Source organism: Phaenicophaeus curvirostris, chromosome 10 (genome assembly GCF_032191515.1).
Source record: "Phaenicophaeus curvirostris isolate KB17595 chromosome 10, BPBGC_Pcur_1.0, whole genome shotgun sequence".
NCBI lineage: Eukaryota > Metazoa > Chordata > Aves > Cuculiformes > Cuculidae > Phaenicophaeus > Phaenicophaeus curvirostris.
In genome coordinates, this window is record NC_091401.1 from 18,297,434 (window position 1) to 18,311,676 (window position 14,243).

General features: G+C 36.6%; 1 long non-coding RNA gene across 1 annotated transcript; it reads left to right on the top strand.

Annotated features, from left to right (window-relative positions):
* Positions 1–399: 399 nt before the first annotated feature.
* On the top strand, positions 400–13,423 carry LOC138724705 (uncharacterized). The gene is made up of 3 exons (XR_011338094.1): positions 400–524; positions 4,389–4,524; positions 13,327–13,423. It is a non-coding gene; the product is annotated as an uncharacterized lncRNA (long non-coding RNA).
* Positions 13,424–14,243: the final 820 nt, after the last annotated feature.

Sequence of the window (14,243 nt, forward strand, 5' to 3'; positions counted from 1 at the left end):
AGATTAAAGAAGCTGCAAAACTGAGATAAAGAATTAACTTTTGTTTCATTTTAGGTTGGGTTTTTTTTGTGAATAGGCACAATATGCATCTCACGACAAGCCTGCATTGACTCCAGTGACATGTGGATTAAAATGAATGTGGATGGGAAATGGAAAATATCTCCATTTCCAATCATAGAATCATAGAATAACCAGGTTGGAAGAGACCCACCGGATCATCGAGTCCAACCATTCCTATCAAACCCTAAACCATGTCCCTTAGCACCTCGTCCACCTGTGCCTTAAACACCTCCAGGGAAGGTGAATCAACCACCTCCCTCTCATGTTGCTGTCTTATTAAGAGTAGACAATGTCCTGATTCTAACTGAGAAATTATTCTTTTTCTGTTGCAGAAGCAAGAACCTCAGGCAGGCTGAATGAAATATTCCTTATAAGAATACTTCAGTGCTAATGACAGTAACAATAAGTAAGCCAGTAATTCAGTACTGGAGGATGCTGCTGAGGAAACATTGACATAAGGACAGGTAATTAGTGCCACTGCTTTTATTAAAATTTTGGGAGGGGGGTAAATGAAAATGCCAAGAAATCTTATTTACACTGTGAATCCAACTGAACTAAATGAGCTAATCAATACAATGGGCAAATTCTATTCACAATACAAAAAACCTGACTGCATAATTAAAGTATAGCAAAGAACAGCAAATATTTTGAGGAAAGGGACAAAGCTGACAAAGCTTGATTTGGTCAGTGAAGTGGAGTCACTGTTTTTCTGGTTTTTTTCTGCCTCTCAAATAATCAAAAACATAATACTGCATATCACTTCTAACAGTATAGAACTTTCACTATTGCCCAGATGAGATGAGGCAAAGGTGTGGGGAATTGGGAAGAGAAAAATGAATGTTTGAACACCAAAAAGAATTTAATTCATGTGAGGTTAGGAGAAAATTTCAGGTCAGGCTTTTGCAGATCCATGATGAATTCTAATAGAAAAGAGATCTTAGTGGACTTGGTTTTCTTTTTGATGTAGCACCAGTGAAACCCAACAAGTTGGAACAATTATGAGGTTAACACAGACTCTTAATTGAATATATGTGGAATTAGCCAGCTAGTATGGTTTTTTGTTTGGATTTCAGGTAGGCTTTTTATTAACAGGAGGGTGTTGGGATTTTTTTTTCCAGCAGTGTTTTTTTTTCCTTCCAACTTTGAATGACGCTGTTTGATTTAATGGAAAATTTTGAACTTCTTTTCAGGTCAGGGATGGGTTATTGCTCTTTTTATATAGCGCCTAGAATAATGGCTTCTTGATCTTGATTGGAGCCTTTCATAGCTGCAAATAAATAGAACTATTTTTCTTGCTTATACCTTTACCCTTGCATCTGGGGAACTGGAATGGGGGAGCAAAGGCTGTTTTGGCACAGTGGCTTGCATGCTAGGCAGTAGAAGAATGAACAACTGAGAATTAACATGTTTGGTGAAAAATAGAGATTTTCCTTATAGCATTATCTGTTGTAGAAAAAGAAATCTATTTGGTTTAATCTGCCTTTATTTTACCCCTTGCTGCAATCAAAATAAAATGCAGGGTTTAGTTTTGTGTCAATATGAAAATTAAATAGCATAAATTGTAAACCCACTCTCTTTCTGAAAGTGCTATATTTTCTTGTTATTTCCCTTTTAAATGGATTCCTAAAGGAGAGAAAAATCAGATACCGTGGAATAAATATTGCATTGTACTTAACTGATTTATATTTATAAATCTAATTCCACTTAATGCAAGTCAAATAGGAAAAATGCTTCTCTGTTAAAGACTCTTTTACAAGTTGGATCTTGCATGCCAATGGAGATAAGATGAACTGAGGTTTCTTGACTGATTTTCTCATTTTTTACATGGCCTCTTCGTGTTCTCTCAGATTATTTTTCTCAGTTTAGCAACATACTCTAGTGAATTTTTTCTTGGCTAAGAAAATAACTCTGTGCAAAATACACACCTGAGGTGACAGCTGCTTCTGACCTTCATGCATATTACATTATAGAGCTGGTCAACTTAAAGCTCTGGCATATTGGAAATACAGTCCTTGATGTTGTCTCTATATTGAGATAAGGACATATGGAAATTGAAGGGCTTTTCATAGTATAACATAAAGGGCTGGCACAACAAGGCTGATCCTTCATAGTCATTTTGGTACTGGATAATGTCATAAGAGGTCAGGTATATTTCTTGATGTAATGTGAAGTGCATCAAGTTACAGCAGGAATTAACAAAGCCCTCCAAGATCTCGGTTTTCCCCTTTTATTCAAAAAGGAAATTGGTTGTTAGTTTTCAGAGATTAAAATATGAGAATCTTTCATTGAGATATCTGGTGTGTGCAGCTGTTGTTGGCTATACTAAGAGCTTTCATGAGCCACAGATTTAAAACTCCCACCAAGAAGGTGGGAGGTAGGAGCTGTTTAGATAAACTGCTTCTTAACTAGCTCAGATGCAAGATAGGAAATCATAAATATGAAATACGACCTCAGAATAATTTCTCATTGATTGCAATTTACAGCAGAAGAAGGGAATACTGTTGGGGTCTGACGTGGTGTAGCAGCCTGTAGCAGTGACTCAGGGCTGGTCTAGCACAGAGAAACAAGTGGTCCTTTTAGTCTCTGGAACCACAATTCCTACACATAAAATTGTGAAATTGACCACCACAAAGGCCACTGAGGGACTAACGTTTGTAGAGAACTGACATTAATTAGACAGAAGACTGCACAGTTGTGCAGTGTATTTCTATCAAAGAAAAATGGATAAGCTTTGCAAAATAAGGAAAGTGTAGTCTTCTAGACTGTGATATATAGATTCATGCTGAAGCCTCTTTTTCTGTCTGTAATTATACATGTTCCACTGTCCTATTGCTGCTGGTGGTCCCTTCTGTGATAGGATTACATCTTATTCATGCATGGTAAGGCAGGATCATGTTGTAGCTGTGAATATCCAAACAACCTGCATGAGAATTAGTTGTCATTTTTATCAAACTGTAATGTTCCGAATGGGTGTATATCAAATATTTTAACTGTGCTGCAATAGGTTCTTGTGTGCTGGCAATGCAAGTGTACCTGGATGTCTGTGTGGGTGCACCCTTATTCCAATGGAAGCTCTTTACATGTGGTTCTCAGGCAAAAATTAAAGGAAAGTTGAGAGAAATGTGCCTTAAGTTAATACTGATAAAGATGTCAGAAGGCAGCCAGGGACCATCTGTTACAGAGCAGGTTCTACTCCCCACAGGCACTAAAATAAAGGTCTACTTTGGCTCACTGCTTTTAGGCTCCCTAGGGTATCTGTTTAGGACTGCCCTTTTGCTCATCATCAAGGGATGTCTTTGATCCTAGTAAGAGCAATCATGTATTAAATCTGTCTTTTTATCTCTCTAATTAGCCTCTCTCTCTTTTCAAGAATGCAGTTAAATACTACCTCGTTTTCCTAGATAGTTTTTTTGGGTCCCTTATTTTATTTAACAGTTCTGTGATATGGCTAATACAACATCTCATGTCAGACAATTTATTTCCTCTGTGGCATAGAAGCCATTAGCCTTAACTATTTATTCAGTAACATTTTTGTTCTATTTAATAGTGCCCAATCCATCTCTGGGATTAGCAATGTGAATGCTAACCAAGCTTTTGCAAGGTTTTCCCAAAGGCCCAGTAGAAGCTCATATTTTATGTAAAATATAAATTGTAAAATATCATATATTTTACAATTGTATTGCAGAGTTATTCATTGCCTGCTCAAGAACATGCATTTATCACGGCCTTGACTACTGTAATTTTACCATATTCCAGCCTAACTGCCCAAGGTTACAGTGGTCAGAGCATCATTATTCTGCTTCCCCATGGTGACTTACAAGCAATTGAATTGGGATCACGGCAGAGGTAGCAGTAGATTGGCAAAGACACCCCACTGCCTCTAATTCACCAGAATTGCGTGAGCTCCAAGGACTTTAAAAGGTCCGGTTTATACTAAATCATGGCAGTCAGATTCAATAAGACAGATACTTTTAATGAGGACCTAAATATATCTGTCTGGTAGATAATAAAGTAATAGTCATAGAAGCCAGATTTGGGTAAAAAGTTGGACCATTTTATGTGCTGGATTGAACTAGTAACATCTATCTAGCGCTTAAGACATTGTACATCAGAAAGGCTGCCTAAAAAAACCCCAACACATGAGACAACAGGGGCAGGAGGAAGCCTGAGTCTCCTTTGCTGTTGACTGAGCTGCTGGCAGGGGGCTGGAGATGTATGTATGTTCTCTGCCTTCCTAGTGTGTGTCATTATAAAATATGCAACAGGTGTGCTCCTGCCTAACCCCCTAAAGGTTGCTTCCAATCTCTCTCCCTCATCTCTTTTCCCAGGCTCATGTCAGCAGCTCCTTCCTAACCTCACAGACCTGCCACTTCTCGTGTGGGAGCCCTCACCACTGCAGTGCCAATCACCAGCTGTGACCTATGGCCATCTTTCCACCTTATTAAGTCCCTTAGGGGATTTAAGGTATAAATATCTTTGCTGGTTTTTTTTCATAGCTCTGCATTTCCCGCCTTGCCTCTGTGTGATATCTGTTGACTTTAGAACTGCTTCAACTTCTGTAAAGTATTTTGGCATCTAGAATGTGTGAATGTATTGTCTTTCAGCAGCATGTTGAAAATTAAAATTGGAGAACTTTCTAAAGATCACAAAAGAGAAAAAGTGGCTTGAACAAGGTGTGAGGGCAGACTTCTGGACACTCTGCTGGGCATTTCTGCAGGCATTGGCGTGAGGGTTGACCATGTTTCTCTGAGCATCAATTGAGCATGAATGTCCATCCCACATAAGGACACAATGAGAATTTCATTTTCCAAGTGGGAGATTTTGACGAGTTTTTGGCAGAGGAGGAGGAGGTTGTCTCTGAGTATGTATTTTTAAATGCCTATAGCAGTGCAAACCAAAGCCTAGAGCATATTAACCCTTCTTCAGTGTATAATTACTGCTTCTATAGCATAATGAAAACTGTTACAAAAATAAAACAATGTCATGGAGTGGCAAATTTAATAATTTTTAAACTGTTTCTTTTCTGCAAATTGTTAAAAATTCTGAGATCCACAAAAAAATATACTCTGAGATGCAAGGCCATTCACAATTAATTTTTAGGCAACTGGTAATTCTCAAGCAGCATGTAAATTCTAAGTATAATCAAAAAATCCACTGGAATTAAAATTTGCTTTCTATCAAATTTTCTGGTAACATGGACTTGAGTTTTTATGCAGAGCAATTAAATGGTCCTGAAAACACTCCACGAGCATTCTCAAGACACTAATTTATTACTTCTTTTTCTACTATTAATTTAATTAAGAGCCTTGTCAAAGGAGAAGAACACTACCATATCCCTTAGACATTGTGAGCTAGGCTGCTACCAATGTTAGCTAAGGATTCATGTCTAGGTAGCCACTTCTTTTTGTGTCAGTAGTTAAGGTTGTTACTGACAGTATCCTGGTCAAAGCTGCTGTAGTGACGAATGTCATCATTGCTGTAGCTCCCAGCTCCAAACATGTCTGTAAATTCTTGGCTGTAGCTGAGATAAGAGTTCTCTTAAACTCTATTATTAGCTGAAACCTGTAGTGTTACACCAGCTGCTTGCAACAGTACAGAGTCAGATGGAGTAAATTATGCGGCAGGATAACATATAAATTTGTGCCTTCCTCAGCATCTTTGGCATTGTTACAGGTGCTGTTCATGGCTCTGTTGCTGGTTTTGAGTATTAACTGACATCAGCTCAGTATGGAAAGTCTCTTAATAGTCTTAATATCATTATGCTGACAACATCTTGTTAGCAGCCTTATCACTATGCTTAAGGGAGACTGCCATTTTTGAAATGGAAATAAATCAGCTTTTTGTCATCTGTTTGTCTCAACTAGATCAGTATGAAGCTGCCAGAAGAGAAACTGGAAAACACAATGTGCCTCTGCAGTCAGCAAAATTGCCCCTTCTTTCCCATTCTGCTCCAGAAATGTCTCTCCTAGATGAAGAATGTAATATAGATAGATAGATATATATATAATAGAGTTGTGAACATAATTGATTTTCTAGTTTGACCACTGAACTGAAAAATGAAAATATGTTCAGCTTGGCTCAATTTGATTTTTACTTTTTTTTTGTAACTGGCTGTGTTTTTTTTCTCCCTAGGACACAAAACCCATTTAGTGGTTCCCAACAACTAGAGAGCCATCTTAGCGTACTGACTTTCAAGTTTTTGACTCTTTGCATACATAGAAAATGTTCACCTCAAATTTGAGAACTCTTGTCTGTATTATTGCTGTTGATTTTTTCCCTCTTTGATTTACTTTTTTCATTGATTCTCAAAAATGAAAATGTGTCTTGCAGCATTACGTCTTCCTTGAATTAAAGTCAATAACCACTTTTTTTTCTGACATTGGAGATCACACATTCAATCAAATTATTTCATTCAAGTTGCCTCCTATGACCTCTCCAGCTTTTCCCCAGTACTTATTGATCACTGTTTAATTCTGGGTTCCTTCCTTGTAGCATTAAAAAAGATTTCAGCGAAGGAGCTCTAACTCAGTGTTATTGAATAACAGGACCCCTGTTTATGGTGTTTCTTGGAGTGTTTGGTCAGCTAACACAGCATTTGGGCCCTAAAACATCTTTCATTAGAAGAATGCTAAATGCTGTGAAACCAGCTTCAGAGTTAACTTGGGACACCAAGATCTCTGAATGAATCTTGAAAATCACAAATTCTACCTCTTTAAGAAAGAGATTAAAAGGCGGGGGGGGGGGGCTGGGGGTGTGTGTAAAATTAAGCAGCTGCCTAAAATGAAGCACTTGCACATGTACCTTTTCGACCCTCTGGACAGTATATTTAGTACTTGTGAAGGGATTTTCATAGTCTAGTGTGGTGAATAAAAATCTGTGTTGCAAAAATCCTTTTTCAAAGCTGAGAAGGCAGATGTTGAGAAAGACTTCTCTGAATCATCTGTAGAATGGAAAATTGTAAAATATTTGTATGACAGTATGAAAATGTAACTCATGTCAATTTCTGATGAGCAACTAAATCAGAAGCCCCTTGTGCTTAATAGTTGTTTCTTTTTGTCCTAATGCATAATTCAATTAAATTAAAGGAAATCTCTCAGCTTTATAACTTGCTAGACAGTAGTTTAATATACTGCTTTTGTTGGTGAGCCATATTATTACCGGATAATTTGTAAAATAGCAGTTTGTCAGACTGATCAAATAGGGCTAATTTTGGACACTTACATTTTCAACTTCAGTGGTTTTATTCCTTAATTGTAAAATTAGTCTTCAAGTAATGGAGAGCTCCTGTGCTCCAAGTCCTGTAGATGGCAATGTTACACTGGTTTAAAAATGAGTGGAAGCCATATATCTCAGTAGCTTTGCTCTTTATAAATCAGTGAAGAAAGGCATTAATAACGACTCAAGATACAGTCTCTGAAAGTGCGGCAGAGGTAAATATCTATAAACACATCATTAGTAGTAAAATGTAAGCCTGATTGGATCAGTGTTTGTTCTTATACAGACTCACTGAGGAATCATGCTTGCTAGTTTTTTTTGCAACAGCTTTGTGTATGGTTCAACAACAGCCAATTTTCTCAAATTCTTACCTGGTTTAAACAGACACCATTAATCTGAAGTGCTCATCGTCATCTAGGAGAGCTTTCAGTATTCCAACTGAAAGCATGTCATCCTATTGGTCCACATATGACCCTCTCCTGGCAATAACAGTAAAATATTTGTCAATTTTTGCTTACTTCATGGATATCTTTTATTCCATTTATTCGCTTTTTTCTAAATGTTTTGTTATGTCTCATTCTGTTTGGTAGACAGTTTCATCAGTTCCTTTGTATATAGGTTTTCATCCAATCAAATACATAAATGTCTGTATACAAATGTCTAAATCTTCATAGCTTCAGTTAGATAATTCAGAATTTGAAAGTTGCACATATCCTTAAGAAGCTTTGTTTTAAACCAGACACTTTCATCCTCACTTTCTTGAAAATATTTCCTGTGGTTTGGAAAAGAACTTAGTTAGCTTAGTTAGTACAAAAAAATGAGTGAGTTGGGACACCAGTCCATGCACTATGTGAGTTAAAAATCCAGTCACAGAGCCTGCATTGCAAATATTCAAAGCACTATCCAGGACAGAGAGTTTATGAGCAATCATTAGGCAGAAATACATGTGAAAAACCATCTGTTCTGTAACTTCAAATAATGAAAAAATGGCCAAAGAAGTCAGCACAAAAGAATGTTGTAAACCAGTGATGGCCCTAAATTAATCAAATAAATGATTCAGCATGAAATGATTGTCCAGATTAACAGGCATAGAACTGAAAATACATTTCTTGAGGCCAAGTCTTTGTATAAACTGGCCACTACTGTTCCGTAAGCATCATCATGTTACAAATTTATCTGCTATCATAAGAAATGTGGTTGGGGAATAGTGTGTTTTATTTGGAGGCCTGAGTAACAGTCTGCAATTCACATAGTTGGCCGTGACTCTGATTTACTGGGTGTACGGATAATTGCGCACAGGAAATTATAAACATTAATTTTGACTTTGAATTAAACGTTTTCTCTGGAAAGGTAGTCCACAAGATACACACGCTGTGGTGAAACTTGTATTCAGCTGGGAATCCCTTTTATCTTAAGTGACCTTTTGTAAGTATCTCTAGGGGTTTTGTTGCAATTTTGTTTGACCTTTTGATAAAAACCAAGCTCTTCTAGACAACTGATATTTGTCAGAGTGATTACTTAAGAGAGGATTCATTTGAAAAGATTTTCAAAGGCACTGGCAAGAGCTAGTTGCTGGATAACCCTCAGTAGCACACAAAGCTGCTTAATATTGTGACTTTACACACACACTGAACATTCTGAGCTTCTTTTCTTGACAGACCAAAAGAAGTCAGTTTAATGATCAGGAAGAGAAACACTGCAATCAGCTAAGGTGGGTGGATTAGAGAATTGTACTCTCCTAGCTGCCCCGCTCAATCTGCACTAAGAAACTTAGCAAGTATGCATGAAAAGGGGATATAGACCATGTCCTCCTTTGGGGCAATGTGGATGGTATGCTCTGCTGGAGAAAATGTCAATTTATTCAAGCGATCAGCACAGAGGGGAAGGGAATGAAGAAGTCCATCTCCTATTCCCCATTTGGTTGCTGGCTGGCATCACATAGTATATGGAGGGGGATTTCATGTATATATGCACTTGGGAGAACAAGATGTGAGGAGGAAGCTGTAAAACAGTTCAATGCTGGTGAGGCTTGCTTTGGAGACTGGTATTTTATACAGATTTTTTTTTTTTTAAACTTCAGAGTGAATTCCCATCTAATGGTAACAACAAAAATGCCTCTAAGGCCTCTGGCAAAGCTCATACTTCTGTGCCTGAAAATCACATACCTGACACAATCACACTTCTTTTTGGGGACTGTGAATTTCCTTAAGACATGTACCAAATGTTCAGAGTTTCCTTCAATGTGCCAGCTTCCAGATCAATGATGTAAAAATGTATGTTTTTATATCTACGGTCGCATTAATAACTTTACATAACAAGGGATTTTAAAAAAATCAGTTTCTTCCTTTTGTTTTTGTCTGAATGCTTTGTTGTATTTGTGGAAACATGCTATTGTTGGAAACATGGGATATCTATAATTTAATATTTCTGCTCTGGGTAATTCTACTTTCCTTCTCTTTCTTGACTGTATTCTAACCTCCAGTGGAATGGCTGGTTAAAATATTAAACTACTTGCCAAACTACCTGTTTCTGCAAAACAATTTGTCTATGATCTGGCTGTATGTAGGGGTAGTGCTCTGCTGAAGGCAAACCCCAACACAGTGGGACAAGAGATTGAATGTAACTAGGGAGTAAGGCAGTTGTTCCTGGACAAAGGGATATTTTAAGATGATTTTATTTGAAGCTCAGGTAAACTTGAAATTGTGGTTAGCTACATTCTGATAGAACAGTAAAAATTGAATGTCTAGAAAAATTATTACTACATTTTGTCTATAGCCAAAAAATTTTCAATTTCCTGTTGGTGTTGTAGCACTAGTGAGTCTTTAAGTGGATTTTGGGCCTAATCAGCAAATGTGCCTTCCCTTTTACTCCAGGTGCCTGGCTTAGCGGACAGCTCCTGACACCACCAGCACAGTAAATGGTCTTCCAAGCCTCACCCTCCTTTCACTGAGCATCTTTTTATACCACTCAAACACCATTAATAGCAGTGATTTACAAAGATATAATAGAAATGAGAAGCTAACTGGTCGTAAGATTAGATCTTATGTGTTTATACGTGACTCAAGGCCAATTTAAATAAGTGAATGTGTTTCTTTTGTCTTCAATGAGTTTTAACTCTGGTAATTACTGTAAAACCAGGTAGACATGAGAAATAAGTAAGTAACAGCCTCTTGAAACTCTGTCTGAATTTTGAAATGAGTCTTCATATTTTCTTTTGAGAATAATTTAATTAATTTATCTCTTGGAGCTGAGCCACTAATTCAGGGAACAAGTGATAAATTAAATTTTCTATTTATGGATGGTCCTTTGAGATGAGATAATGCTTTCACACAGTTTATCAAGGTTTTTTTGAGTGGTGTGTTTTCCACTTCTTTCGCTCTTTTCCTGGTGAGTGGTTTGTTGTGATTATTTGGTAGTCAATATTTAACATGCAAGTCTTGTGGGCTCATTGTGATAAGTCACACAATGCTGCAACTGGCTCTGTATTGAATAAACATAGTGAAGGAGGAGAGTCTGAAACTGTTTCTGGGACTGTGAAAGTCTCAAGGAGAAACAGCAACTTAGAAAAAAGAAAGAGACGTTTAGAAAATGTTAAAACCAGTTTCTCGGCTTCACCAGACAGGCCTTGCCTAAAGCATAATTCCTTGACAGCTTTCTACTGTGAGGTTTATTGGGAGGGTGCAGAGTTCATCTGTAATTTTCACTGTCATATTCTGCATAGTAATTGCTTTGGGTGTGAGATACTCATGAATGTACAGCAATCTGGTCTTAATCTGTATCATTTAATTTCTGACATGGTTCTGGCATGAGCTTTTTGGAGCAGAGTGCCCACAACATTTCCTGATGTTCTGGAGAGTGTACAGTTCATGTACAGGACCCATATCAAGTCCAGTGTGCAGCTGCACTGACCATGTCAATGTATGCAGTGTGTCTAGCCACCGCTGAAGAGTTGTTCTCATTCTGCATGCCCAGACACCTATTTCTTGCAACAATGCCTTTGACCAAGAAGAAAAAAGCTTAAAGGCCCAAGCTGGTGTGATAAAATTAATGATATCAAGACACAGTTTTATTATGTACCCTTTGTGACAAGCTGAAAAATATCAAATACCTGCTTGTAATTATAGATGGTATCCAAGTATATTTTAAAAGCAGTGGATGTTAGAGGCATTTGGATTTAATTACAGCCTTGTTTAAGAAAAAGCTCTAGCCTAATTGCAATGTCATTGTGGCTGTAGGGAAACTTCCATTGTAGTAGACAGCAGTGTTACATCTACAGGAACAGATTTTTTTTCTTATTGTAAGGAATGGCAAGTGTGTATACAGACAAAAGAGGTGAGGATTATCTTCACTGAATCATCCATTAATTTCCGATCTTCTTCAATTACAATTTCTTTTCAAAGGCACCAGCACCCCACGGAGGCAGACTTCTTTTCAGGAATGCTAAATAGAACAAAAGAGGGAAAAAAGTTTAATATTTTAAGACAAAGTCTCATGCTACCCATCATGTGATGTGATTTTTGGCACCACAATAGAGGAATTATAATAATGATTGTTTTTAATTTGTTCAAAACTGAATAATCTTGGTAGATATGCTTAGTTAAATGAAGCAAAAATGTGGGGCTTTTTTAAGCCAGCTCTTTGTGTTTAGATGTTATGTATAAGTACAATGGCAAGCGTGATAATAATAGTGTAGAAAACGTCTTTAGCGTATGATACAATTGAATGAATACTTATTTTATTCAAACACATATTCATTTGGCCTGATGTTAAGCACCAACATTGCTTAAGAAAGGCATTATTTTTATTTAAAAATAACAAGTGAATTCTCTCATACTACCATAAAAAATATATTCTATAAACTTTTAACTGCTACTCACAATTATACGCCTCCCTGCTCTGTGGTTTGTATAACATCATCTTCCCTTTGTCTGTTCAGATTATAATGTCTTTAAGGGCTTATTTTTAGTCTTCTGTGTAAAAACAAAACCCCAAAATATTTCCCCTCACAACTTCTGCCACTGCGGAAACATAAATAATAATGCTACTCTTCTTTAGAAGACATTTCTGATATAAAACTGTGCCAAAGTTTCTCTTCCTACTTACTCTCACAGGCTGAGGACATGAAGAACTGCTCTTTTGCAGGCTTGAGGCTTGATCTAATCTAGCCCTAAAACCCCAGGGTATAGGTAGCTCTATATTACTGTGTATATGCATATATCTAGAAATGTGTGTTAATACATATGGATATCGTTTTATAAATAATGACTATGCAACATCAGGAATGACACCTGAACAATGTATGGGACTAATGCTCCTTGGGTGATCTTGGTTTTATTAATATTTCAATATTTGAATGCCTTATTTCACAGCTTTCACTGACTTTCTGTCCGAACCTTAACTGTCTATTTAGGAAAGAATATGGATGATTTCATTTTAGATTTAAGTTTCAACTTTCCTTTCCAAAAGGATGGGAGGATATAATTTGAAAGGAATTTAGTGTTGGTTATGATCTGTAATGAAAATGCATGTATGTGTTAGATTAATTTTTTTTGCAAATTATGTTGTCACATATTTTAAAGCTGATTTTGTTAAGTGCTATATTTTAAGGTTAAATCTAATCTTCTTGCTTTCTTCCTATACTTTACTTTTCTTTTTTTTTCTTTTTTTTTTATACTTTTCTTCCTATACTATACTCTTTCCTATACTCTTTTGAGTATTCAAAATTTTCTTTTGAACATTTGACTTTTTGATCCAGTTTGCAGTTCTCTGTAATTTATTAACTTTACCCAAACCTTTCAAAAGTTAGCTTTCTGTCTAAATCCAAGTTTTTATTTACAGTCATACGAGATCTGCAGATCTGATGCGCCATAGACTGTTCTATTGCTGTATGCATGATAGGCTTTATTTGAAGTTTTTTGCTGCCTCTTTGACTTGTATTTCTCCCTGTGATGTATCTCTAGGCCTCTTCAGTTAAAAATGATAATGAATTGTTTATATGGATGTGTGAATTTGAATTATACTACTGAATTTAGTTTATTAACTACACTGTAGACTAAAGAATTTGAAGAGCACCAATCTGTTTAGCCACTTGGGGCATTTGTTCAAGGAGATTGAGTCATCTCTGAAATAATTTCTGTGGATCTGGACCTCTGTGTAAAGAAAGTGTCTTGTCTCAAGAAGTACATTCAAGTAATTAGAATAGCCCTACGTTAAAAGTGTGTTTTGTTTTAAATAATAAGACAAGAATGTTTAATATTCTTCCCCTAATCCAGAGTTCCTTGTCGTGGACAGAGCCCGCTTTGTGTGAGACTACTAAGGATTCAGGATCATTTCTCACATGTTCCACCCTTTCTCATTCTGAATAAGTTGTGTGAATAATTAATATGCTGTAGACTAGAGGTCATAAATGGCTTGCAACAAATAATTAATGCAACCATCTTAGACTTCTGCTTCCTGAATCTTTGCGAAGGGATGGCCATTTACTCACATAGAAATTCACTGAACCTTTTGCACATTTTTTTAGCTCTTAATATTAGTGGCACAGTATATCTTGTAGGGCATGCCAGGCAAAATATCATTCTAATGCTAATACTCTATAAGATTCTTTACTGAATATGACACAGTGACAGAATCATTAGCTGCAGTCAATTGTTGATATCAGTAGTTTATTAAAAGTAAGTTTTGTGATTTACTTGTCATCTGTGACATTTGAATAATATACAGAATCACTTGGCATGCTTAATAATAATATTGCAATACATTTTTGTAATGGCTGTTTCTAAAATATGTGTACTGGCAACTTTCACTGGAATCTACCCTATTCTCATCTCCCTGAAATAAAGTGTTTTATTTATTTGCAACACCTGGAGAGCTATGAGAAGGATATTGTAAAAGCCCATCTGGGCAAGTGAGCAGTAGAAATATAAATTATAGTGCTGAAAGGCCATATGCATGAAGTAAAACTGGAG